Source organism: Tachyglossus aculeatus, chromosome 15 (assembly GCF_015852505.1).
Source record: "Tachyglossus aculeatus isolate mTacAcu1 chromosome 15, mTacAcu1.pri, whole genome shotgun sequence".
Taxonomy (NCBI): Eukaryota; Metazoa; Chordata; class Mammalia; order Monotremata; family Tachyglossidae; genus Tachyglossus; species Tachyglossus aculeatus.
The window spans coordinates 5,302,079-5,327,325 of NC_052080.1; the positions used below are offsets into that span (position 1 = coordinate 5,302,079).

General features: G+C 42.0%; 1 protein-coding gene across 3 annotated transcripts in view; it reads right to left on the bottom strand.

The window, feature by feature from the left end:
- CDKL5 (cyclin dependent kinase like 5) overlaps positions 1-25,247 on the bottom strand; it is a 160,813-nt gene that overhangs the window by 130,081 nt on the left and 5,485 nt on the right. Inside the window, exon 1 of one of the 3 annotated variants that reach the window (XM_038757034.1) lies at positions 24,430-24,452. The exons of the other annotated variants lie outside the window; for them this stretch is intronic. The gene's annotated coding sequence lies outside the window, so the exon portion shown is untranslated. Of the gene's footprint in view, positions 1-24,429; positions 24,453-25,247 lie in introns of those variants that run through there. 3 annotated transcript variants of the gene reach the window in all.

Below are 25,247 nucleotides of genomic sequence, written 5' to 3' on the forward strand. Positions count from 1 at the left end.
ATAGAGACAGTCCCTACCCAACAGTGGGCTCACAGTCTAAAAGGGGGAGACAGAGAACAAAACCAAACATACTAACAAAATAAAATAAATAGAATGGATATGTACAAGTAAAATAAACAGATAAATAAATAGCCCCTCTCGGCTCCAACAATTTCTGCCTCAGACATTTTCCACACTCTTAATCTTACTAGTCATTTTTTTGACTGCAATTCAACCAAATGGCTTAAGAATCGACGCGCAGCCTGATTATCATCATCATCATCAATCGTATTTATTGAGCGCTTACTATGTGCAGAGCACTGTACTAAGCGCTTGGGAAGTACAAATTGGCAACATATAGAGCCAGTCCCTACCCGACAGTGGGCTCACAGTCTAAAAGGGGGAGACAGAGAACAAAACCAAACATACTAACAAAATAAAATAAATAGAATAGATACGTACAAATAAAATAAATAAATAAATAAATAGAGTAAAAAAATATGTACAAACATATATACATATATACAAATTATTGAAAAAGGTGTCATAAATTAAAACACCGTTTCCACTAAAGGCAGGATGGCAAAATTCTCCAAATAAGCCTCATTTGGCAATCCTGCCCTAAAAGAAACAAGCTCCTTACAAGTATAGATACGGATAATCTGGCGTTGCTTCAACCGGATGTCTAAAAAGATTCGGAAACTGAAATAAATCTCTGTGCATCCTTATCCGTTTCTTTAAATGAAAAGATTTCTGAAAGGATCAGCTGTTTAACGGAGCACTGGCATAACGAGAGATTGAAAGGAAGAGCGAGCCCCACCGGAATTTATGAACAGCTGGAAAACGATATTATGCATTTACTGCAGCCTGGCAAACAAAACTCTGAACTTTTCCAATCCACTGATAATTCCAAGCCCTTCCCATGAAATGATCTCATTATAAGGCTCCAAAGGGGGCACCATACATCTGGCTGAAGGATCAATGCTATGTACTGAGCGCTTACTATGTGCAGGGCGCTTGGAAGAGTACAGCACGACAGAACTAGCGGAAGACAGATGTGCTCCGTCAGATGTTGAAGGATCAGAGTGGTCTAGCGGAAAGAGCGCAGGCTTTGGAGTCAGAGATCATGGGTTCGAATACTGGCTCCGCCACATGTCTGTTAAGAAGTTACTTCACCTCTCTGGGCCTCAGTTCCCTCATCTGTAAAATGGGAATAAAGACTGTGAGCCGAACGTGGGACAATCTGATCACCTTGTAACCTCCCCAGCGCTTCAAACAGTGCTTTGCATGTAGTAAGCGCTTAATAAATGCCATCATTATTATTATGTCTGCTGTGTGACCTTGGGCAAGCCACTTAACTTCTCTGAGCCTCAGTTACCTCATCCGTAAAATGGGGACTAAGACTGTGAGCCCCACGTGGGACAACCTGATCACTTTGTATCCCCCCCAGCGCTTAGAACAGTGCTTTGCACATAGTAGGCGCTTAACAAATGCCAACATTATTATTATTATTATTCTCTGCCCCTCAGTTCCCTCCTCTATAAAATGGGGATTAGGACTGTGAACCCTCGTGCCCCTCTCCATCCCCCCCATCTTACCTCCTTCCCTTCCCCACAGCACCTGCATATATGTATATATGTTTGTACATATTTGTTACTCTATTTATTTTATTTGTACATATCTATTCTATTTATTTTATTTTGTTAGTATGTTTGGTTTTGTTCTCTGTCTCCCCCTTTTAGACTGTGAGCCCGCTGTTGGGTAGGGACTGTCTCTATATGTTGCCAACCTGGACTTCCCAAGCGCTTAGTACAGTGCTCTGCACACAGTAAGCGCTCAATAAATACGATTGATGATGATGATGATGACATGGACTGGTCTAACCTGAGTAGCCTGTACCAACCCCAGTGCATAATATAGTACCTGGTACATAGTAAATGCTTAACAAATACGGTTAAAAAAAAAAGATGTGATCTGTAGGAACTCAAGGCTACGCTGGGCACTCAACCCCCGGCCACATTCATTCATTTAATCATATTTATTGAGCGCTTACTGTGGGTAAAGCACTGTACTAAGCGCTGGGGACACCGGGCCAGCTCCAAAGGCCAAGAAGGAAGGATACTCCAGCAAACTAGTGCTCACCACTGCTCCGGGGGAGACATGCCACATCCCCCTGCTCTCCCCTAAACTCTGAGCGCATCAGAGTTGGGGAGTAGCCTAGTGGCTAGACAATGGGCCTGGGAGCCATGGATCTGGGAATCAGAAGGTCATGGGTTCTAATCCCGGCTCCGCCACTTGTCTGCTGCGTGGCATTGGGCAACCCACTTCACTTCTCTGGGACTCAGCTACCTCGTCTGTATTGTCATCTCAGCCTCAATTACCTCATCTGTAAAATGAAGATTAAGACGGTGAGCCCAATGTGGGACAACTTGATCCCATTGTATCCCCCCAGCGCTTAGAACAGTGCTTTGCACACAGTAAGCGCTTAACAAATGCCATTATTAGTAGTAGTAGTATTGTTAAGCGCTTACTATGTGCCAGGCATTAGAAACCCAATTTGGGTTTCTTTCAGGCTCTAACCCTATGAATTGATGTTCATTTGCATGACTGATTTGTAACGATACTGGCATGTTCAGATAGAATGATCACAAATTTTTTAAGAAAGTAGCCCATAATTTCCTGCAGCTGAACAATATTAAATGCAATACTGGGGCTGGGCCCTATCCAATGAAAAGCAAAGGTAAAACACAAGAAATTCAAGCAACTCAGTGTACTTTGAGAAGCAGTATGGCTTACATTGCGAAGCAGTGTGGCTTAGTGGGTAGAGCATGGGCCCGGGAGCCAAAAGGACCTGGGTTCTAATCCCGGCTCCGCCACATGTCTGCTGTGACCTTAGGTAAGTCACTGCACTTCTTTGGGCCTCAGTTCCCTCTTCCGGAAAATGGGGATTCAGAGTGGGAGCCCAATGTGGGACAGGAACTGTGTCCAACCTAATTAACTTCATTCATCATCATCATCATCATCATCATCAATTGTATTTATTGAGCGCTTACTGTGTGCAGAGCACTGTACTAAGCGCTTGGGAAGTACAAGTTGGCAACATATAGAGACAGTCCCTACCCAACAGCGGGCTCACAGTCCAGAAGAGGGGAGACAGAAAACAAAACAAAACAAGTAGACAGGTGTCAATAGCATTAAAATAGATAAATGGAATTATAAAATTATAGATATATACACATCTATATATTTGTATACATATGGGGCCCAGTTGGGGTGGGGAGACGGAAGGGGAGCCATAAGCATCATCCCCCCACCCCCCTCCAGCACATCTGAATCTACCCCAGCACTTAGAACAGAGCTTGGCATATAGTCAGTGATTAACAAGTACCATAGTAATAATAGTAATAATAATAATAATAACAATAATAATAATAGCTAAAGAGTCCTACTCCCTAAGTATACAATTCAGATATTGGCACTTGATTCACTAGCTGACGTTTCCCTTACTAAGATGACTGGTCGTTGTTTCTCTTCCTGCAAAGCCACTAGAAAATACGTTTGTGTTTACTTCTATTTATTTATAATGACGCTTGTTTACTCATAGGAGAAGCAGCGTGGCTCAGTGGAAAAAGCCCGGGCTTTGGAGTGAGAGATCAATCAATCAATCAATCATATTTATTGAGCGCTTACTGTGTGCAGAGCACTGTACTAAGCGCTTGGGAAGTACAAGTCGCCAACACATAGAGACAGTCCGTACCCAACAGCGGGCTCACAGTCTAGAAGGGGGAGACAGACAACAAAACAAAACATACTAGCAAAATAAAATAAATAGAATAGATATGTACAAGTAAGATAAATAAATAAATAGAGTAATAAATATGTACAAACACATATACATATATACAGGTGCTGTGCGGAAGGGAAGGAGGTAAAATGGGGGGGATGGAGAGGGGGACGAGGGGGAGAGGAAGGAAGGGGCTCAGTCTGGAAAGGCCTCCGCTCAGCCTGGAAAGGCCTCCAGGTCATGGGTTCAAATACCGGCTCCGCCACTTGTCTGCTGTGTGACTTTGGGCAAGTCACTTAACTTCTCTGTGCCTCAGTGACCTCATCTGTAAAACGGGGATTAAGACTGTGAGCCCCCCGTGGGACAACCTAATCACCTTGTAAACTCCCAGCACTTAGAACAGTGCTTTGCACATAGTAAGTGCTTAATAAATGCCATTATTATTATTAACAAGTACCATAGTAATAATAATAATAATGATAATAGCTAAAGAGTCCTACTCCCTAAATACACAATTCAGATATAGGCACTTGATTCACTAGCTGACGTTTCCCTTGCTAAGATGACTGGTCATTGTTCCTCTTCCTGCAAAGCCACTAGAAAATACGTTTGTGTTTACTTCTATTTATTTATAATGATGTCTGTTTACTCACTTCTCACATTTCTAATCAAGCAAGACATGTATTATGTTACCTGACACTGGATACGAAATAAATGCTAAACAAGCAAGATGATAGAGTGGATTAAGCATTAGAACAGGACAAAGCAAGGCAATTTCCACATTTACCATAGTTAGGATATTTTTGAAGTGTTTACTATGGGTCAAAGCACTATTATGGAGAAGCAGAGTAGCTCAGTGGAAACAGCACGGGCTTTGGAGTCAGAGGTCATGGGTTCAAATTCGGCTCCGCCAACTGTTAGCTGTGTGACTTTGGGCAAGTCACTTAACTTCTCTGTGCCTCAGTTACCTCATCTGTAAAATGGGGATGAAAACTGTGAGCCCCCCATGGGACAACCTGATCACCTTGTAACCTCCCCAGCGCTTAGAACAGTGTTTTGCACATAGCAAGCGCTTACCAAATACCATCATTATTATTATTATTCTTTTGATGTCTGTCTCCCTCCTGCGAGACTGTAAGCCTACTGTGGGCAAGGATTGTCTCTATTGCTGCAGTGTACTTTCCAAGCGCTTAGTACAGTGTTTTGCACACAGTAAGCACTCAGAAATATGACTGAATGAATGAATGAATAAAAAAATGGACTGTTTTTCGCCATGGCTGGCCCTCAACTGCACAGATTGCTATCGGCTGTGTACCGATAGAAGCAGCGTGGCTCAGTGGAAAGAGCACGGCCGGTGGAGTCAGAGGTCATGGGTTCAAAACCCGACTCCACCAATTGTCAGCTGTAGGCAAGTCACTTAACTTCTCTTTGCCTCAGTTACCTCACCTGTAAAACGGGGATGAAGACTGTGAGCCCCCCGTGGGACAACCTGATCACCTTGTAACCTCCCCAGTGCTTAGAACAGAGCTTTGCACATAGTAAGCGCTTAATAAATGCCATCATTATTACTATTACCTCACATTTTGGCCTCCCCCGGCACCTCAAAAGGCACCCCAACTGTCAGAACTGAGGTTAGTCCCACATTTTCAACAGAAGATTATCACTGAATGACCACGGTAGCTTTGTGATTACTTTTCATTCACTCTAATTCTCTTACGCATTCACTATCTATAAATTATTTATAGTAATGCCAGCCTCCCCCTCTAGACTATAAGCTCATTGTGGTCAGGGAACATGTCTACCAACTCTGTTGTATATTGGGCACTCCAAAGTGCTTGCTTCAGTGCTCTGCACACAGTAAGCGCTCAATAGATGCCATCGATTGATTCACTACACTGTGTTATTTAAGAAATTCCTGGGTATGTAAGAACTTTGGAGGTACTCAAAGAGTTGGTCTGAAGTTACAAAAAAATATATTTTATGGAACTTTAAAGCTTTTACCAATTCCACTAATAGACTGACCCTTGGAAAGTCACGTGGATCCTAGGTGTGAGAGAAGTTGTGAAAGGCTTTTATATCTTCAACAAAATAAAGCCCAGAGATAAGATTATGACTTTAAGTCATTTGATGTTCATTTCTAGAAGGGGCATTTTGCAAAAAGGCTGGGAGTTATGGACAGAGCGGCTGAAAGAGTGGGCAGGATAGTTAAAAAAAAATCTGCAAAACTGACTTAAGAAATCATCCCAAATATTCTTCCTTCAATCAAAATGAAATTGTCATTGTATTACCTTAACATTTCTAAAAATGGTTACTATATACATTGCATTAGCTCTGTAGAGCACAATATAAAATTGAAGCCGGTACTTGAAAGATTATCTCATTTTTTGTGGCAGAAAAATAACCTCCGAATCTTCTGCAATAGCTGGCTTTTCTATTTGCATCCATTCCTTCACAAACTTAGAAACTGTTAGAGTGCAGAGCAACTCCATCTGTCTACTCATATGCTACTTTTTAATAGGCAATGGTATTCATAGCAGGTTGCATGATATGATGTATTGGAAGCAAAAGTAATTTTCCATTGCAGGGTGTTTATCAGACTGCAGTAATTCTGGTAGTATTTTAAAAGCTTCAACACACCTTCTGCTGAATGCTATGAGTCACAACTTTAATGACAGTGTGCAATTTTCTGAAGCTCTGCAGCTAATGTGAGAAACGTCGTTTGCATAAATACCTAAATTCGGAGAAACCATTTTTCCTATCCATTGTTACTACTTAATAACAATTCATAGTAAAGAAATATGATTATATCACCTGACGGATGCTGTAAACGTTTAAAAAACGGTGGAATAATTGAACTGTGGGTCCTGGCTCTCTAGAATCACAGCCAAGATTGAGTTCCTTCTTACATATTTGTTAACTTGCGCTTTTAACCTTTTTTCCCCACTCCTGACAAGAAAAATAATAATGAACTTTGAACGCAATTGAGCTTCAGTAAGTATCTGGGTTAATCCCAACATTCCCATGCAGAGTCTGAATAATTCTAAATTGGTTGCATTTTCTGATAACATGCGTCCTTGGAGGAAGCCAGGTGAACTCCTTGCAATCAAAGCCAACCGTGTGAGTCTATCAAAATAGTCGCCTGGAGAGAAACACTATTTGCCATCCTCCTTCTAACAGGAAAAGAATCCATTCTTCCAAAAGAGTCCTGGAACTGCAATTCCATTATTCCAATTCCATTTCAGGTTACCCACAATCTAGCCCAATCTACCCAGTTAACAGGCCCCCGCATTCTGCTAACCTTCCTCTCCCCCGTGACCGACATAAATCCCTTTCATTCACTGGTACTGAACCCCTCGAGGTTTCTGCTTGGGCGGAAAAAAATCTGTTCCTTTCAATTCTGCAATTGTTCCCCCAAGGAGTCATGAGCCGCAACCTAAGTGTGAGAAATAGAATGCAGCAATTCCCATTAGGGAGAAGAATAATAAAACAGTCTTTAATCCCTTGGAAAGTTCTAGTCTCCCTTTGGCCACCTAATCAGTACTGTGCACAAATAATTTTTTTGTAAAACTGAAGTGTTTACATCACACACTTGAAACACTGTCAATCACGACGACGCTTCGCTTAAAAAGGATTTCCACCATTGCAAATTCAACACTGTCATCCCATAATTGACAACTGCAGCTACACAATTCAGTTGAAATAAATTTGCAGTTAACCCTTATCATCGGTCTGCCTTTTACTAACAGATTGGTGAAATTTCAGAAGGGCTGCAGCCTCTCCACACATTCTTGTCAAATTCCACAGCTCCTGCACACTGCAACTTCAATCACACGGATGGGGCAGATCAAATAGCATCTATAATTAGAACAGCCCAGAAACACTTCAAAAGAAATGGATTTTGGAAAGACGGGAGTATGCTAGTATTATCACGAGACTCTGAATTTTGAGAAGACGCAAAATATAAGGTAAGAGGACACAAGGACTATTGCTAGAATCAACTGAGGCCTGTCACCATGGAGTTCAGAGAATTAAAAAAAAATAGGAGCAGACAGGGATAAGTAAAATTTTACCCAGAGAGACACATCCGCATTTTATTCATGGAAATTGATTTTGAAGCTAAGTGTTTTAATGCCACATCTTCAAGGAGATGGGCAGGACTCAAATTTAACAGATTCTTCAATTTGGCACTATTTTTGGAGCCCAAGAAGTATGAAAAAGAAAATGGTCATGTAGATGGTGTGCACAGGGAAACACTGAATTGTTATAAAAGAGGATTCCACAGTCAATTCCAGAAAATTATCAATGGCTAAGCCCCATTCTTACTGGGACGCTCAATCACGCAGGGGGAAAATGAATCCGCTAGAGCATCTAATCGGTAAGCTCATTATCGGCAGGAAGCGTGTCAGCTAACTGTGTTGTACTGTTGTACTGAACTCTCCCAAGTGCTTAGAACAGTGTCAACACACAGTAAGCGCTCAATATCATTGACTGATGAAGAGAAAGAAAAAGATCAATGGGCAGACAAATTAACTCCATTATGGATTAAAGGAATAAAATGAAAATTACGTTCAGCCCTTTCTATCAAATCCTTACCCAGTCAGATCATCCAACTTGCAACAAATCAAAAAGGAAGAGTTTGCTGCAGGGAAACGAGACAGAAGGGAGATTGGGGGAAACGAGTAAAAAGAAAGGGAGCCAAAGCATTAGGTCGCATTTTTTCTTCTGGCTGTGAGCCCGTTGTTGGGTAGGGACCGTCTCTATATGTTGCCGACATACTTCCCAAGCGCTCAGTACAATGCTCTGCACACAGTAAGTGCTTAATAAATACGATTGAATGAATGAATGGTTGTTGGTTGCTTCACATTTAACTGACAGAGATCTTCAAGTTCTCTGGGGAAGGTTCTTAAGGACTTAGAAATCCTCAAAATAGGACGTACTATAGAAAAAAAGTCCACTTTTGCTCATTGGATGGCCAGTAACCATTAAAAAAAAAAAATCATACCCTGTGATGCATGCAACATCACAAACATTACTCTAGCATGCAGCATAATGTGATGATGTCATACTAAGGCCATTTTGCTAAAAAAACACCCAATTCTGACCACATTCAACCTTCACCAGAGTTCTTTAAATCTTTTTCAGTTAAATGTGGATCAGCCAACAAGCAGAGAAATAAATGTGATCTGAGACTTTTGACTCCTACTCTTTTTTTTCCCCTCCCATTACCCTTCTGTCTTGTTTCCCTGAAGCAGTAATATCCAAAATCTTACTTCTGGATTTATTACTTGGTGAATGATCAGGATGGACCTGATCTTGCCTTCCAATCTTGCTCCAAGGCCTTAAATTTCTTATCCCACTCCCTTCTGTGTCACCCTTGCACTTGGATTGAATCCCTTTATGCCACCATCCTTAGACCCAAATAATGGCATATGTTAAGCGCTTACTGTACTGTACTAAGTGCTGGGGCGAATACAAGCAAATCAAGTTGGACACCGTCCCTGTCCCACATAGGGCTCCCAGTTTACATCCTCATTTTCCAGATGAAATAACTGAGGCCTAGAGAAGTGAAGTGACTTCCCCAAGGTCACACAGCAGACAAGTGAAGGAGCCAGGATTAGAACCCAGGACCTTCTGACGGCCACGCCTGGGCTCTATCCACTAGGTCTCTGCGGGCAGGTGTAGACCAGCACAATGCCAGACCCCTGGGGTGGCCAGAGAGGCATGGCTTCAGCAACTTTCAGAACGTGAGACAACCTAGAACCCTCCAAGGATAAAAACATAATAATAATAAAACGTACCTAATTTGTAGGGCATTAATGGAGCTGCTGGGTGAGACTCTGGCAGCACTCAATTCCAGGTGTTAACCGGATGAAATATAAATCAATCAATCGTATTTATTGAGCGCTTACTGTGTGCAGAGCACTGTACTAAGCGCTTGGGAAGTACAAGTTGGCAACATAGAGAGACAGTCCCTACCCAGCAGTGGGCTCACAGTCTAAAAGGGGGAGACAGAGAACAAAACCAAACGTACTAACAAAATATAATAAATAGAATAGATATGTACAAGTAAAATAAACAATAAATAAATAGGGTAATAAATATGTACAAACATATATACATATATACAGGTGCTGTGGGGAAGGGAAGGAGGTAAGATGGGGGATAAACTTCAAGAGGGCTTCAAAAGTTCCCTGGAGCACATATAATGGACATCTCTGTAACTTCCCAAAATGATTAATGCGGTGCTCTGCACAAGTGGACTCTCATCAAGTTAGCCCCACGTGGGACAGGGACTGTGTCCAACCTTATTTGCTTGTATCCACCGCAGCGCTTAGTACAGTGCCTGGCACACAGTAAGAGCTTAACAAATACCACAATACCCAGAGACTCTAAGGGAGTAGAACAGACCCGGAAATTACAGGCCTTCCCTGACTTAAGTCACGAGATCTGATGACTTAATTCCTGTTACAGCCCTGAATAGGCACCAAGCCACTTGGTTCATTCATTCACTCGCATTTATTGAGCGTTTACTGTGTGCCAGGCACTGTATTAAGTGCTTGGGAAGTACAATTCAGCAACAAATAAGACACCCACAACGGGCTCATAGTCTATATCTCTGGGCCTGCTCCCCCTGCTCTAAAATGGGCTAGTAGCTATTGTACTGTACTTTTCTAAGCACTTAATACAGCGCTCTGCACACAGTAAGCACTTAACGAATATCATCGATTGGCTGTTGCAAGTGACGCTTTAGAAATCTAAAAAATAGAAAATGAAAAAGGGAGCTCAAACTACTTAGGAAGAGTCAGGTTTTGGTGGGGAGACAAGATATCAAATTCAAAAGTACCATCATAGTTTACTATTACATGAATCTTTACCAATAACTGTCAATCATTCCATTAAGTGGACAAGATTACTTAATTCATATCACTGATAAAATGAAAACAAAAGCGTGCAAAAACGATTCCGCTCAGCAAACGGAGGTCTGACTTTCAGTCATGCTCTATTCAGAAAACCAACTGCACAATGATTATGCATTATTTTCCACAATTTGATATAAATTTGTACTGAAAACTAACCAGACATGAATTTTCTATCACAACCCTAGCCAGCTTCCTCCATTTGTTTCCATGGGAACACGTGTTGATTCTGAGTATTTCACGGTGGTTATTGTTTGAGGGGAGTGAGTCTCTAAGAAAAAAAAATATATATTGGCCCAACATATTCAAGTACTGCCAATACCCGATGACTTTCCTATATACACACTACTTTGGCAACCTTTATTAAATACTCATCTGTGTTATTGTTTTAATAAAAAGGAATTGGAGAGGATTATTTAATGAGTAGCATCTCTCAATTTAGGGCCTATTAAGGAAATATGTCTCATTCTGCAGTCCTTGAAAATTAAATGCTCTTGCAGAGATTGGCAAACTTTGAGGTATAGAGTGCCAGCTCTTTTCTGTAAACCAGGTCCATGAGTAAGTGTAAATATCAAATAACATCTTAATCCCTGAAATAACGTTGTCTTCCATCTCTGTGTGCTGCAGATAAACATTTTAAGAACCTCCCTTAAGCCTATACACAGTATTGCACTAATTTTTTAATGTCCCACCAGCCTTTTTATCATATAAGCGCTTAGTACAGTGCAAGCGCTTAGTACAGTGCTCTGCACACAGTAAGTGCTCAATAAATACGATTGATGATAAAGGTTAAGCCATCCCTTCTTGACAGATTCCAATATGACCCCTTGCATCTTAATGATAAAAGCAGACAGTTTTTTTTGGAAAATCAGCCCTCATGTTATACTGATCAACTCAATCTCTCCTACTGTATCTAGTAAAACTGAATATATACTACATGAATCCGTAAAACCTGAGTTTATGACCATGTGAATCGCCAAAAAAGGAAAACTGAGAAGCTATATAAAGGTGACGTAATTTTATTTTTGTGGTTCCTGGCTGGGGATCCTTCGGACTTAAAATGAGAAGAAAAGATATGGGCAATTCTGTTAAAAGCAAGAGCGTATATGTTAAAAAATCATGCAGTGGCATTTGCCGAGCGCTTACTGTTTGCGAAGCAATGTGCTAAGCGCTTGGGAGAGTACAATGCAGAGTGATTAAACATGTTTCCTACCCACAAGGAGCTTACAGCTTAGAGGGAACAAAGCAACACTGCCTGCATAAAACAAGTGCTGAGACATTTTTGCCACAGGATACAGTGGTTCTGTGTCTCCAAGAAGTGTGATATTCTTTTAAAGCCATTGCCCATATTCCATTTTAGTGTTTCAATAAAATGCTCCAGCATTATAAAGGGAACATAGCTTTCTTTCCCATGAAGCCTGTCTGCAAATTTTGGCTCATCTAATTATAGCTGAAATATATCTTTCTGCCACGTTAGTGTTTTATGAGTCATACAAACTACCTTAAATGTAGATTTCCATCATCCACCAGGTTTCTAGAAAATTATAAACAAACCTCAAGCAGCTAATCAGAGTTGGGCAGGTGATAAAGGCCACCAGCTCTAAGGAAAGATTAGAATCTAATATTTTGTCTTAAATTTGTTCCAAAAGCTAACTACGAAGCAAAAAGGAGGCATATATTACATCTAAATTCCTAAAATTTTCACATGCCTTATTAGCCATATATTTCAGTCAAACCATCTTGTTTGAGATGCTAATCTTTCCCAAATTGAGTTTTTAAATAATCAATATGGAGAGGAAGAAAAAGTTTAACCAGTGTTAGCCTGACTCTTGCAATTCTTTAATATATTCTAGTTCTCTACATTTTTTCTTAACTTGTGAATTGAGACTTTTTACTAGGAAAAAGGACCACGCAGATATTGACTAGGGCTCAAAGTTAATCAGTATAAAAATGACTTTTGGCACTGCACTTTAATAGAAAGAGAAAAGTGACCAAATATTACTAAACTAATAATAATAAAAATAATGGTATTTGTTAAGTGCTGAAGTAGATACAAGGTAATCGGGTTAACCCACGTGGGACTCGCAGTCTTCATCCCCATTTTACAGATGAGGTAACTGAAGCCAAGAGAAGTGAAGTGACTTGCCCAAAGTCACACAGCTGCTAAGTGGCGGAGTCAGGATTAGAACCCATGGCCTCTGACTCACAAGCCCAAGCTCTTTCCACCAAGCCACGCTGCTTCTCGTTTCTATCATTTTGATACATGGGCTCAGCTTTATGCAAGGTACCATTCTGTTCACCTGGGATCAGCTTTCAGAACCATTTCTTTCCTGCTCAAAACATTTCTGTAGCTCTTTGGGTAAACTGTCACAAATGCACGTCAGTTTGGTGTATTGAACAGGCTTCTTCAACAGCTTTTATAACCCATCTCGATCCCATTAAATTTTGCTTTGGAAGGGACAAAACGTTCTTGAACTCATTCATCTCCATTTATAAACTGCAATGGGTACCGGGAGTTACTTTACAAACCTTCAGAAATTACAATTCTATTATCGTCCACGGTAATTTCTTAGGCGCTTGCTGTGTGCAAAGCCTTGTACTAGGCATTTGAACACTATTAAGCACAGTCGATTCAAATTTTGTTGTAAATTCTGTCTTCACAAAAAAGAAACCCCGACACTTGAAGTCAGTAAGGTCCCTAAGACAGACTTTGTGGTGAGGACATGAAATGAACTGTGGTTTCATCGACACCTCACAGATAATTTATTTTATGTGGTTAAACATGCTCTCACCACTATTACTCAAAATACACAGCGCAAAAGGTGCTCTGTCCAGCAGATTAAGTGTGCTTCTTTCGCTTCATAGCTGACACAAAAGGGAAGGAAAACAAATAGGAACGTTTCCTGTTGCTTATGTTCAAAGATCCAACAGCTGATAGTGTCATTTCCCTCGCAAAATATAAGCAGAGAGAAAAAGAAAGTGATGCCCTTGCTAGGAAGGGGAAAAGCAGGCATTTTGAACAGTTTTTAAGAGGGACAAATCGTTTTCGACAATATGGGACTGTCAAGTGGCCACATAAGTAGCATTTTCACCCTGAGGAAGGTGAAAAAAAAATAATATTAATGATAATAATAATGATGATGGCATTTATTAAGCAATTACTATGTGCTAAGCACTGTTCTAAGCGCTGTGGAGGTTACAAGGTGATCAGGTTGTCCCTCGTGGGGCTCACAGTCTTCATCCCCATTTTAGACGAGGTAACTGAGGCCCAGAGAAGTGACTTGCCCAAAGTCACACGGCTTGTCAGCTGGGTGGAGCTGTGCTGGGGTAGATACAAGGTGATCAGGTTGTCCCATGGGGGGCTCACAGTTTTAATCCCCATTCTACAGATGAGGTAACTGAGGCACAGAGAAGTTAAGTGACTTGCCCAAAGTCACACAGCTGACAATTGGCGGAGTCGGGGTTTGAACCCATGACCTCCGACTCCAAAGCCCGGGCTCTTTCCACGGGCCATGATGCTTCTCCTAATAATGGCATACTATGTGTCACGCATGACTCTAAGCGCTTGGGTAGACACGATCTAATCAGGCTGGAAAAAGTCCCTGTCTGAAATGAGGCTCACGGTCTTAAACCCCACTTTACAGTTGAGCTAACTGAGGCACAGAGAAGTTAAGTGACTTGCCCAAAGTCACACAGCTGACAATTGGCGGAGTCGGGATTTGAACCCATGACCTCTGACTCCAAAGCCCGTGCTCTTTCCACGGGCCATGATGCTTCTCCTAATAATGGCATACTATGTGTCACGCATGACTCTAAGCGCTTGGGTAGACACGATCTAATCAGGCTGGAAAAAGTCCCTGTCTGAAATGAGGCTCACGGTCTTAAACCCCACTTTACAGTAGAGCTAACTGAGGCACAGAGAAGTTAAGTGACTTGCCCAAAGTGTCACGGCAGACAAGTGGCGGGGCCGGGATTAGAAGCCACGACTTCTGACTCCCAAATCCGCGCTGATTCCAAAGAGAGAAGGACACGGGCTCGGAGAAATGAAGTGACTTCTCTGAGGCAACCAGAGGAGCTGGAATTAGGACCTGGGTTACCTGATTCCCGGGCTTGAGCTCTTTCCATTCGGCCACAGGCCATTACAGTGGATCTGACGTTAGGAAGTCGCCACAATCTGGTAAATATAGCAATAGGGTAGCTACGCAGAAACTGATAAAGGAACTCTTTGAGAATTCAAACGCTCGGGAAAAATGAATGACTGAAAATTTAAACACACCAGAAGTCTCAGGGACAAAGAACCATCTGCAAAATGTGCGCTGATTACATTTCGGGAGATTTGTTCAGGCCTCATCGCCAGTATGTCCTTGATGTCCCCCAAATAGAGGAACTGAGTAGAGTGACTCATTATAATCGATGTTCTCAGTACTTGGTGAGCAATATCACATTCAAGGTGACCGGTTACCACCTTGAAGGACTGGTCACCTTCATATTTTGGTCCCAAATCCAAAAGCAATTTTGAAAGTGCATACATTTCATTAATTTAATTACCAGACAGTTGTCTGAACTGCTCAAACCTCACCCAGGCTATTCTTTCTGACTGGAATTCCACGCTCTCTCTCTCAGATCATCCAGCCCTTCCCGTAACTCAAGAAGCTTCTAATTTTTCTGCTCCTTCAGTGTGATGTCCTCGACTACCTGGAAGAAAGCTTAAAAACTCCCAACAGCTTTAACCCACCTAGGCACGCAACACTCCTTGGGCCACATCTCAAAAAGCTCCTACCCTTCTTAATTCTCCCCAATTTTGCAGGGTGGGTAAGCTTTTGGTTCATGGGATTGTGTGGGGGAAAGGTATCAAAAATTAAGAGCACTGTCATTAGGCATGGTAATTTATAACACTTTGATCCATATGAACAGCCCAACCTAGCTGGATTGGTGTATTTTTTAAAATATGCCAAGATGAAAAACATCACTGCAGCATTTACTTGGTTTAATGTTTGTCCAGTAGACTGCATGCCAATTTCAAGCCCGGCCATGTCAATTTCTGTCAAAAGACAGGTCTGTATGAGGAAGGGGTTCTTTTTGAAAGGGATTTTCCGCGGTCTACTTTTTGGAGCCTGTATTTCACACAGAGCATAACCTCAACTAGGGAAATTGCCATGGGCAAACTAACTCATTTTGGAACCACCATACCCATTAACCCATCTCAGAGTGAATCAATCAGTGGTGTTGACTGAATGGGAAATAGCCATGGGCTAACTAACTCATTTTGGAACCACCATATCCATTAACCCATCTCAGAGTAAATCAATCAGTGGTGCTGACTGAATGCTTATTGTGTGCAGAGCGTTATACTAAGCACCTGGGAGAATACAACATAACAGAGGTGGTAGACACCAGTAGAATTAAGTCCTAGAATCCTAAACGTAACATGCTTCTAATGGTGGGGTATTTTATTATTATCAATAAGAATTAAGTCCTAGAATCCTAAACGTAACATGCTTCTAATGGTGGGGCATTTAATTATTATTATTAATAATAATTGTATTGGTTATTGCTTACTGTGTGCCAAACCCTGTACTAAGCACTGGGGTAGATACAAGCTAATCAGGTTGTCCCACATAGGGCTCACAGTCTTAATCCCCATTTTACAGGAGGGGCCACTGAGGCACAGGGAAATTAAGTGGCTTGCCCAAAGTACAACAGCAAAGAATGGTGGAGCCGGGATTAGAACCTACATCCTCTGACTTCCAAGCCCGTGTTTTTCCCACTAAGCCACGCTGCTTCTCTACGCTCCTTGAGAACAAGGATTGGGTTTTCTAGCACAGTTATCCTCTCCAAGCGCTTAGTACAGTGCCCTGAATGTGGTAGACATTCATTAAATGTCTCCCCCTTTTAGACTGTGAGCCCACTGTTGGGTAGGGACTGTCTCTATATGTTGCCAATTTGTACTTCCCAAGTGCTTAGTACAGTGCTCTGCACATAGTAAGCGCTCAATAAATACGATTAATGATGATGATTAAATACCAGCGCTTAGAACAGTGCTCTGCATATAGTAAGCGCTTAACAAATTCCAAAATTATTATTATTATTATTATTATTATTAACTACCTTGGGGCAGGTCTTGAGTTCAGACAGGCTGGAAACAGGATGAGAGGTGCATTGCGGGGCGCCCCAACACCCCAATTTCAGCAAAAGCTTGTGGGGGGAGGCGTCAATAAAGTAGTCCCCTAGACCATCGGAAGGAACGTATGGGGTGACAACCACATGGCAAATGCTGAAATATGGCCAAAAAAAAAAAGTACTGATATGAAATCCCCCCTGCGCCAGCTGGGCAACTGTGGACTACTGTTGAGGACTATCATTTTTAATTACAAAATACACACCTTTCTCATCTGCCATTATGTTCATCCAAGGCAAAAACGGCTTTAGATAATAATTAATAATAATAACTGTGGTATTTACTAATCATTTACTCTGTGCCAGACACTGTACCAAACGCTGGGGTGGATACAAACCAATTGGGTTGGACACAGTTCCTGTCCCATATAATAATAATAATGATGGTATTTGTGCGCTTACTAAGGAGAAGCAGCGTGGCTCAGTGGAAAGAGCACGGGCTTTGGAGTCAGAGGTCATGGGTTCGAATCCCGGCTCCACCACATGTCTGCTGTGCGACCTTGGGCAAGTCACTTAACTTCTCTGAGCCTCAGTTCCCTCATCTGTAAAATGGGGATAAAGACTGTGAAGCCCCACGTGGGACAAAATGATCACCTTGTATCCCCCCAGCGCTTAGAACAGTGCTTTGCACATAGTAAGTGCTTAACAAATGCCATTATTATTATTATCATTATTATTGTTATTATTATTATTATTATTATTATTATTATGTGCCAAGCATTGTTCTAAACACTGGGGGAGTTACAAGGTAATCAGGTTGTCCCACGTAGGGCTCACAGTCTTCATCTCCATTTTACAGATGAGGTAACTGAGGCACAGAGAAGTTAAATGACTTGCCCAAAGTCACACACAGCTGACAAGCGACGGAGCCGGGATTAGAACCCATGACTTCTAACTCCCAAGCCCGTGCTCTTTCCAGTGGGCCATGCTGCTTCTCTCCCAATCTCAATCCCCAGTTTACAGATGAGGTAACCGAGGCACACAGAAGTACAATGACTTGCCCAAGGTCACGCAGCAGACAAGTGGCGGCGGTGGGATTAGAAACCACGACCTTCTGATTCCCAGGTCCGTGCTGCATCCACTATGCTATGCAGCTTCTTCGATGATAAGCAACTAAAATGCATTAATTGCTTAATTATTTTTGGTATTTGTTACGTGCTTACTATGTGCGAAGCACTGTCCTATGTGCTGAGCACCGCCTGGATGGACTCTGGTAATGCCCTTAGAATAGTACCCCACCAAGCAAGAGGCAGCTGGGAGAAATTAAATCTATACCTTTTAATAATGATAAATCAATTAACGAAGAGGAGTGACACACACAAATAGGTAGACGCACAACCCGGAAGATTTTCTCCTGTCTGTGGGCCATCGGGGATTCCAAAATAAGATCAGGCCACTCGGGGAGATGCTGTCTTGCAGAGTCACGACAGAGTGATAAAATGGAAGGCAAAAATCTGGAGTTCCCAGAGCACAATCCTGTCTCTCGGAAATGAGGGGGAACAGAACAACCTTCATAATTGCCACGTTTTACTAAATCCTTTTCTCGCCTGAGTCCTCTCTAATCTCTCATCACCTCCTCCAATTTTCTAGCTAGGAATATTGAAAGGGATCCGAGAAGGACATTTTCAATTCTCCTCCAACTTTCTACTAGAATCTTACTGTCTGTCTTCGCTCGTTGCTGGGCTCTGCCTTCTTTGGATTTTAAGCCTCAGGATAGATAGACCAGCCCATCCTAAAGGATTTTCTTTCATTTATTCTATTTGGGGCACACTGTCTGAAGGTCGGAGTGGCTCATTCTTCCATTAATACGAGATTATCTTGTTACTTGAATAACTGGCCCAATATCCCTAGAAATATTTATAGAAAAGAAACGTGTCTCCTTCCATTTTGCAAATCGTTTCACGCCAGATGGCTTTAAATTTTCAAAGGATTCTTTTACCAGCTTTTATTAGCCACAGCTATTTTTGAATGGTTGACTTTAATAGTACGGGGAAAAGGCAATTAGGGAGTAAAGTCAGATTTTAGAGAAAGTGTCCTGTATTTCAATCGCCGAAAGTCTGACTTCATGCCTCGTTATTTATATATGGGCAATTTTCTTATAAGTCTCCTCCCTCTAGATACATTTGAAAAAGTTATTTCATTGTATCACCTTTTCCCTTTGCTCTTAATTAAATGACAAGTCTTTTTTGTAAGATATCCGTTAAGCACTTATGTGCTTTTAGACTGTGAGCCCACTGTTGGGTAGGGACTGTTTCTATATGTTGCCAATTTGTACCTCCCAAGCGCTTAGTACAGTGCTCTGCACATAGTAAGTGCTCAATAAATACGATTGATGATGATGATGATGATGTGCTAGGCACTTTACTAAGTGCTGGGGAAGATACAAGCTAATCAGACTGGACCCAATCCCTGTCCCACACGGGGCTCACGGTACTAATCCCCATTTTAAAGATGAGGCGATTGGGGCCCAGAGAAATGAAGTGACTTGCCCAAGGTCCCCAAAACAGACAAGTGGTGGAGCTGGGATTAGAACCCAGGTCTTTCTGACTTATAGATCTATACTCTATCCAAGAGGCAATGCTGCTTCTCAATCTTCCATTTTTCCCATAGTGTTTTGGAAAACTTTCAATCATAAACCTGTTCTTTACACCACAATGTGCTCTAACTCTTGCCCTACATGCTCAGGATTCTTTTTTTAATCATTTTATGTTCCTCATCTTAGTGGCAACCACAGACTCCCCACGGCAGCCAGTTTGCAAGGGGATTGGGTGTGCGGGATGGGGTGCATAAAAAGAAAACTGCCCCCCTTAAATGGCTGTGACACCTAACAAACATACAATTCTCATTTTTACTCCTTCCTCTCCTATTCACTCCACTTTTCCCACCGGTCTTTCTCCTTCCACCTCTCCAAGAACTCTATTAAACCTGTCAACTATTGCCTCCTTTCTATTTACAGGTCCTGTATTTTTAACCAAGGTAATTCACCACCCGACTCTCCTTTATTAAATTACTGTACACACTACGACGCCTCTTGAGTGCTGTCAGTTCTTTAATCGCTCCTCTTTTTGACTCTGCTTATTTTGTTGTCTGTCTCCACGCTTCTAGACTGCGAGCCCGTTGTTGGGTAGGGATTGTCTCTATTGCTGAATTGTACTTTCCAAGTGCTTAATGCAATGCTCTGCACGGGGTAAAGTGCTCAATAAATACGACTGATTGAAATGAATGAATGAATTTATATTTCTCTATCTTCATAGGCGTTTCAGTAAATAATAATTGGGGTATTTGTTCTTTCATTCATTTATTCAGTCATTTATTGAGTGCTTACTGTGTGCCGAGCACTGTACCAAGCATTTGGGAATACAACAATTAATAGTGACATTCCCTGACCACAGTGAGCCCACAGTCTAGAATAGCGGAGACAGACATCAATAGAAATAAACGAAATAACAGTGTTAACTACATGCCAGCACTGTCCTAAGTGCTGGGATAGATACAAGATAATCAGGTCTGATCAGGGATTCACATTTATTTATTTATTTATTTTACTTGTACATTTCTATCCTATTTATTTTATTTTGTTGGTATGTTTGGTTCTGTTCTCTGTCTCCCCCTTTTAGACTGTGAGCCCACTGTTGGGTAGGGACTGTCTCTATGTGTTGCCAATTTGTACTTCCCAAGCGCTTAGTACAGTGCTCTGCACATAGTAAGCACTCAATAAATACGATTGATTGATTGATTGATTGATTCTGAGTAGGAGAGCGCACAGGTATTGAATCCCCATTTTGCAGGCGCGTGACTTCCCCAAAGATCACACAGCAGTAGGAGAAACGATATGACGTAGTGGATGGAGAATGGGTTTAAGAGTCAGAAGGTCATGAGTTCTAATCCCAACTCTACCACTTTCATTCATTCACTGAATCATATTTATTAGGAGCTTACTGTGCAGAGCACTGTACTAAGTCCTTGGGAAAATACAATACAACAATAAAGGGTGACAATCCCGGCCCATAAAGAGCTTAAAGACTAGATGGGGGGAGAGACACATCAATACAAATAGACATAAATACAAATAAATCAAATTACAGATATATACATTAGTGCCGTGGGGCTGGGAGAGGGGGGAAGAACAAAGGGAGCAAATCGGGGAGACGCAGAAGGGAGTGGGAGATGAGGAAAAGCGGGGCTTAGTCTGATAAGGCCTCTTGTCTGCCGTGTGACCTTGGTTAAGTCACTTCACTTCTCTGGGCCTCAGTTACCTCACCTGGAAAATGGGGACTGAGACCCAATTGAGCCCCACATGGGACGGGAACTGTGTCCAACTTTATTTGCTTCTATCCACCCCACGCTCAGTACAGTGCCTGGCACATAGTAAGCGCTTAACAAATACCATCATCATTATTATCATTGCTACATTATTAATACAGAGCCTAGCACACAGTAAGCACTTAACGAATACCATAAAACTGGAAAATTAAACAAAAAAAACACCAAGTCTTTGGGTTATACACGGTTGTGTATATCATCATCATCATCATCAATCGTATTTATTGAGCGCTTACTGTGTGCAGAGCACTGTACTAAGCGCTTGGGAAGTACAAATTGTCAACATCTAGAGACAGTCCCTACCCAACAGTGGGCTCACAGTTTAAAAGGGGGAGACAGAGAACAAAACCAAACATACTCACAAAATAAAATAAATAGAATAGATATGTACAAGTAAAATAAATAAATAGAGTAATAAATACGTACAAACATATATACATATATACAGGTGCTGTGGGGAAGGGAAGGAGGTAAGATGGGGGGATGGAGAGGGGGACGAGGGGGAGAGGAAGGAAGGGGCTCAGTAGAGTATCATTAGACTGTGAGCCCACTGTTGGGTAGGGACTGTCTCCATACGTTGCCAATTTGCACCTCCCAAGCGCTCAGCACAGTGCTCTGCACATAGTAACCGCTCAATAAATACGATTGATGATGATTAGACCCTACTAAAAATCACGTCAATAACCCTTAAAAACAAACAGCTGATGATTGTAAAATGACTCTTCGCAACAACGAATGGGACGAAGGTTGGACTCCGTTGGAGTCTGAAGGGATTTCTTTGGGTCAGGGCCGGGGAAATGCAGGCACCGGCTCAGTCCCGGTGGGCACAAATTTAGGTCTGGTTGTTTAAAAAACAAAGAGCAGCATTTTCAAAATATATAGGACGTAGTAAGCGCTTAACAAATACCTTTCTTAGGGAAGCGACGAAGCCGGGATTAGAATGCAGGTTCTCTGAAACGTGGTCTTTTCACTTAGGCCACACTCTTTGTTAGGTCCTGATTGGTTTCGACACACTGCATCAAGGCTAGAGGAAACCACCTTGTCTATCTGCCTTCTCCCCAGAGGCACTTCCAATAAACTACGCAGATGAGCCCACGGTGTTCTTCAAATGTGCAGAAAAGATGCCTCCGTATCTGTTCCCAGGAAAGCACTCAAGAAGCTCCTCACACTGAATGAGTCACTCCTCCCTAACGCCAAGCCTAATTCCCTCCTTCGATCGGGATCCATTGGCTCAGGTCTTCTCCTCAGTGGAAACAGGAAACGGATGCTTACAAGTTCCGAATCATCCATATTCATTCAATCTTATTTAGTGAGGGCTTACCGTGTACTACGCTCTTGGTAAAGTACAACACAACAATAAACAGCGACATTCCCTGCCCATAACACGCTTACTGCCTAGAGGGGTGCATACAGACATCAATGCAAATATAAATAAAATTACAAATGTGTACATAAGTGCTGTGGGGCTGGGAGGGGGGAAGAGCAAAGGGAGCACGTCAGGGCGACGCAAAAGGGAGTGGAAGATGAGGAAAGGGGGGCTTAGTCTGGGAAGGCCTCTTGGAGGAGACATGCCTTCGATAAGGCTTGGAAAGATGGGCAAATAATTGTCTGTCGGATTTGAGGAGGGAGGGCATTCCAGGCCAGAGGCAGGGCGTGGGCCAGGCGTCGGAGGCGTCTTACCTCCTTCCCTTCCCCACAGCACCTGTATATATGTATATATGTTTGTACATATTTATTACTCTATTTATTTATTTATTTTATTTGTACATATCTATTCTATTTATTTTATTTTGTTAGTATGTTTGGTTTTGTTCTCTGTCTTCCCCTTTTAGACTGTGAGCCCACTGTTGGGTAGGGACTGTCTCTATATGTTGCCAATTTGTACTTCCCAAGCGCTTAGTACAGTGCTCTGCACATAGTAAGCGCTCAATAAATACGATTGATGATGATGATGATGATGATGATGATGACAGGTGACATGGAGGCACAGTGACAAGGTTGGTGGCAGAGGAGCGCACTGTGAGGGCTGGGTTGTAGAGGGAGAGAGGCAAGATGAGGTAGGAGGGGGCAGAGAGATGAACGGCTTTAAAGTCAATGGTGAGGAGTTTTTGTTTGATGCGGAGGCAGATGGGCAACCACTGGACTCATAAATAAATAATCCTCAGTGCGATTACTTTCTAAAGCTGATACTTCATCTCATGTTTTCCAGCACTTGTTTAATATTTTCATTTTATATATACACACAGTCGTGCATTGAGTATATATATTACTCAATACATCATGGATTTGATCACTCAAAATCATCTTGTTCTCTACAGCAGATCTCAGAAAAAAAAACAAACAAAAGAAAACACTAACCCCTCTGGTAAACAAGAAAGAGTAATGTGGAAACAGGGAATAACAAGATTTCCCTTATGTGAATAAATGCCTATCACCGTATGAAACTCTCTTTACTGAGACCATTAGCGATGTTCACTGTGCCAGAGGTGATCAGCGCTCAATAAATACGATTGATGATGATGATGATCAGCCTTTCCCAGGGTAACCTAGGGTATTCAATAAAGCCAAGTGAATGAATGAACTGAGAACTAAGAAGGCAGTCTCTTGGCTGAGCATTGCGACTGAGTCCCTTATCCAATTTTCCCCGCTCAAGAATAACGGGAACACTAGCAGGCAAGTTCCTTGTGTTCAGGGAATTCATCTTGCGCTTTTGTTGAACTTCCCCAAGTGCAGAGCACAGTTTAACTGCACCCACCGGGTATTTTTATTAATAAATGTCACTTGCCTGCGTGGCTAACAAATCTTCAACTGATCACCAACTTAAATTTCCTTCAAAGGTTCCTCCTCAGCTGTTAACAACAGGGTAGGATTTGGGCTTTTTCTTTCCAAACCACAAAGTAGCGAGGCTAATGGGGAGTAAAGGGAGCAAAAGATGTACTGAGAAGGAGAAACAGAAGCGCAGCTCTGGGTTAGAATCAGTTCCCGTATAATCAAGAGTTGGTTGTAATTATCACATGATTAAAATTAGAGATGAAAATTATGGGGGGGTGCGGGGGCTCACCAAATCATCCGACCTGGATTGGAGCGAACTAAAGCTGAAATTTCTTTTCCCTAACCTCTACTGCAAGATCCGAGGCTGAGGGGTATCTTCCTGGACCCCATACTCACAAACCCACAATCAACGGTATTTAGTAAGTGCTCACTCTACACAGAGCACTGTACCAGGAGAGGACAAAGAAACGTGCTTACCCACAGATTCTCAAAGACCCACATCTTCAGATGAAGGTACCGGCAGATAGATTTCTTTATCCGCTTGCGTCGGTGCCATAACGTTCCCTCATTTTCTTGTAAAACAGAACTAGAAAATAAAATACTGCCTAATAAACTAAGTGATCAGATCAGAGTCAGTGAAATTGTGATACTGGCTTTCTCTGCCTTACTAATTAGTCTCAAACAAGTCATATGACTTTCCTCTGTCATCTTTCTTAATTAGCCCTTCACCAGAAGCACTGCCATTATTAGGGAGCATTGAGAAAATGTTCTGATAAAAGAATGCAATATTTCATGACTGGCAAGATGCTCCTTTCACTTTCCAGTGCTTGCTATGAAAGGAAAAAAGATGAGAGAGATAGTCTATCCACGGGAACAATTTTGGGCTTGAAGGTGGGCTCTAAACCCTCCTGTGAAATAGGGATAAATAATTTTTCTCTCTCCTTCTGATTAGGGATGGTGTCCAACCTGATTATCTACCCCAGCACATAACATAATACCATCATTATGGTCTTCTATATATTCTTTTTTGTTTTTTTAACGGTATTTGTTAAGCACTTACTCTGTGCCGGGCACTGTACTAAGTACTGGGGTAGACACAAGCTCATCAGGTTGGACACATTCCAGATCCCACATGGGGCTCACAGTTTTAATCCCCATTTACTGATGAGGGAACTGAGGCACAGAGAAAAGTGAAGTGACTTTCCCAAGGCCCAAGACGTGGCAGAGGCAAGACAGAGAAGCAGCGTGGCTCAGTGGAAAAGAGCCCGGGCTTTGGAGTCAGAGGTCATGGGTTC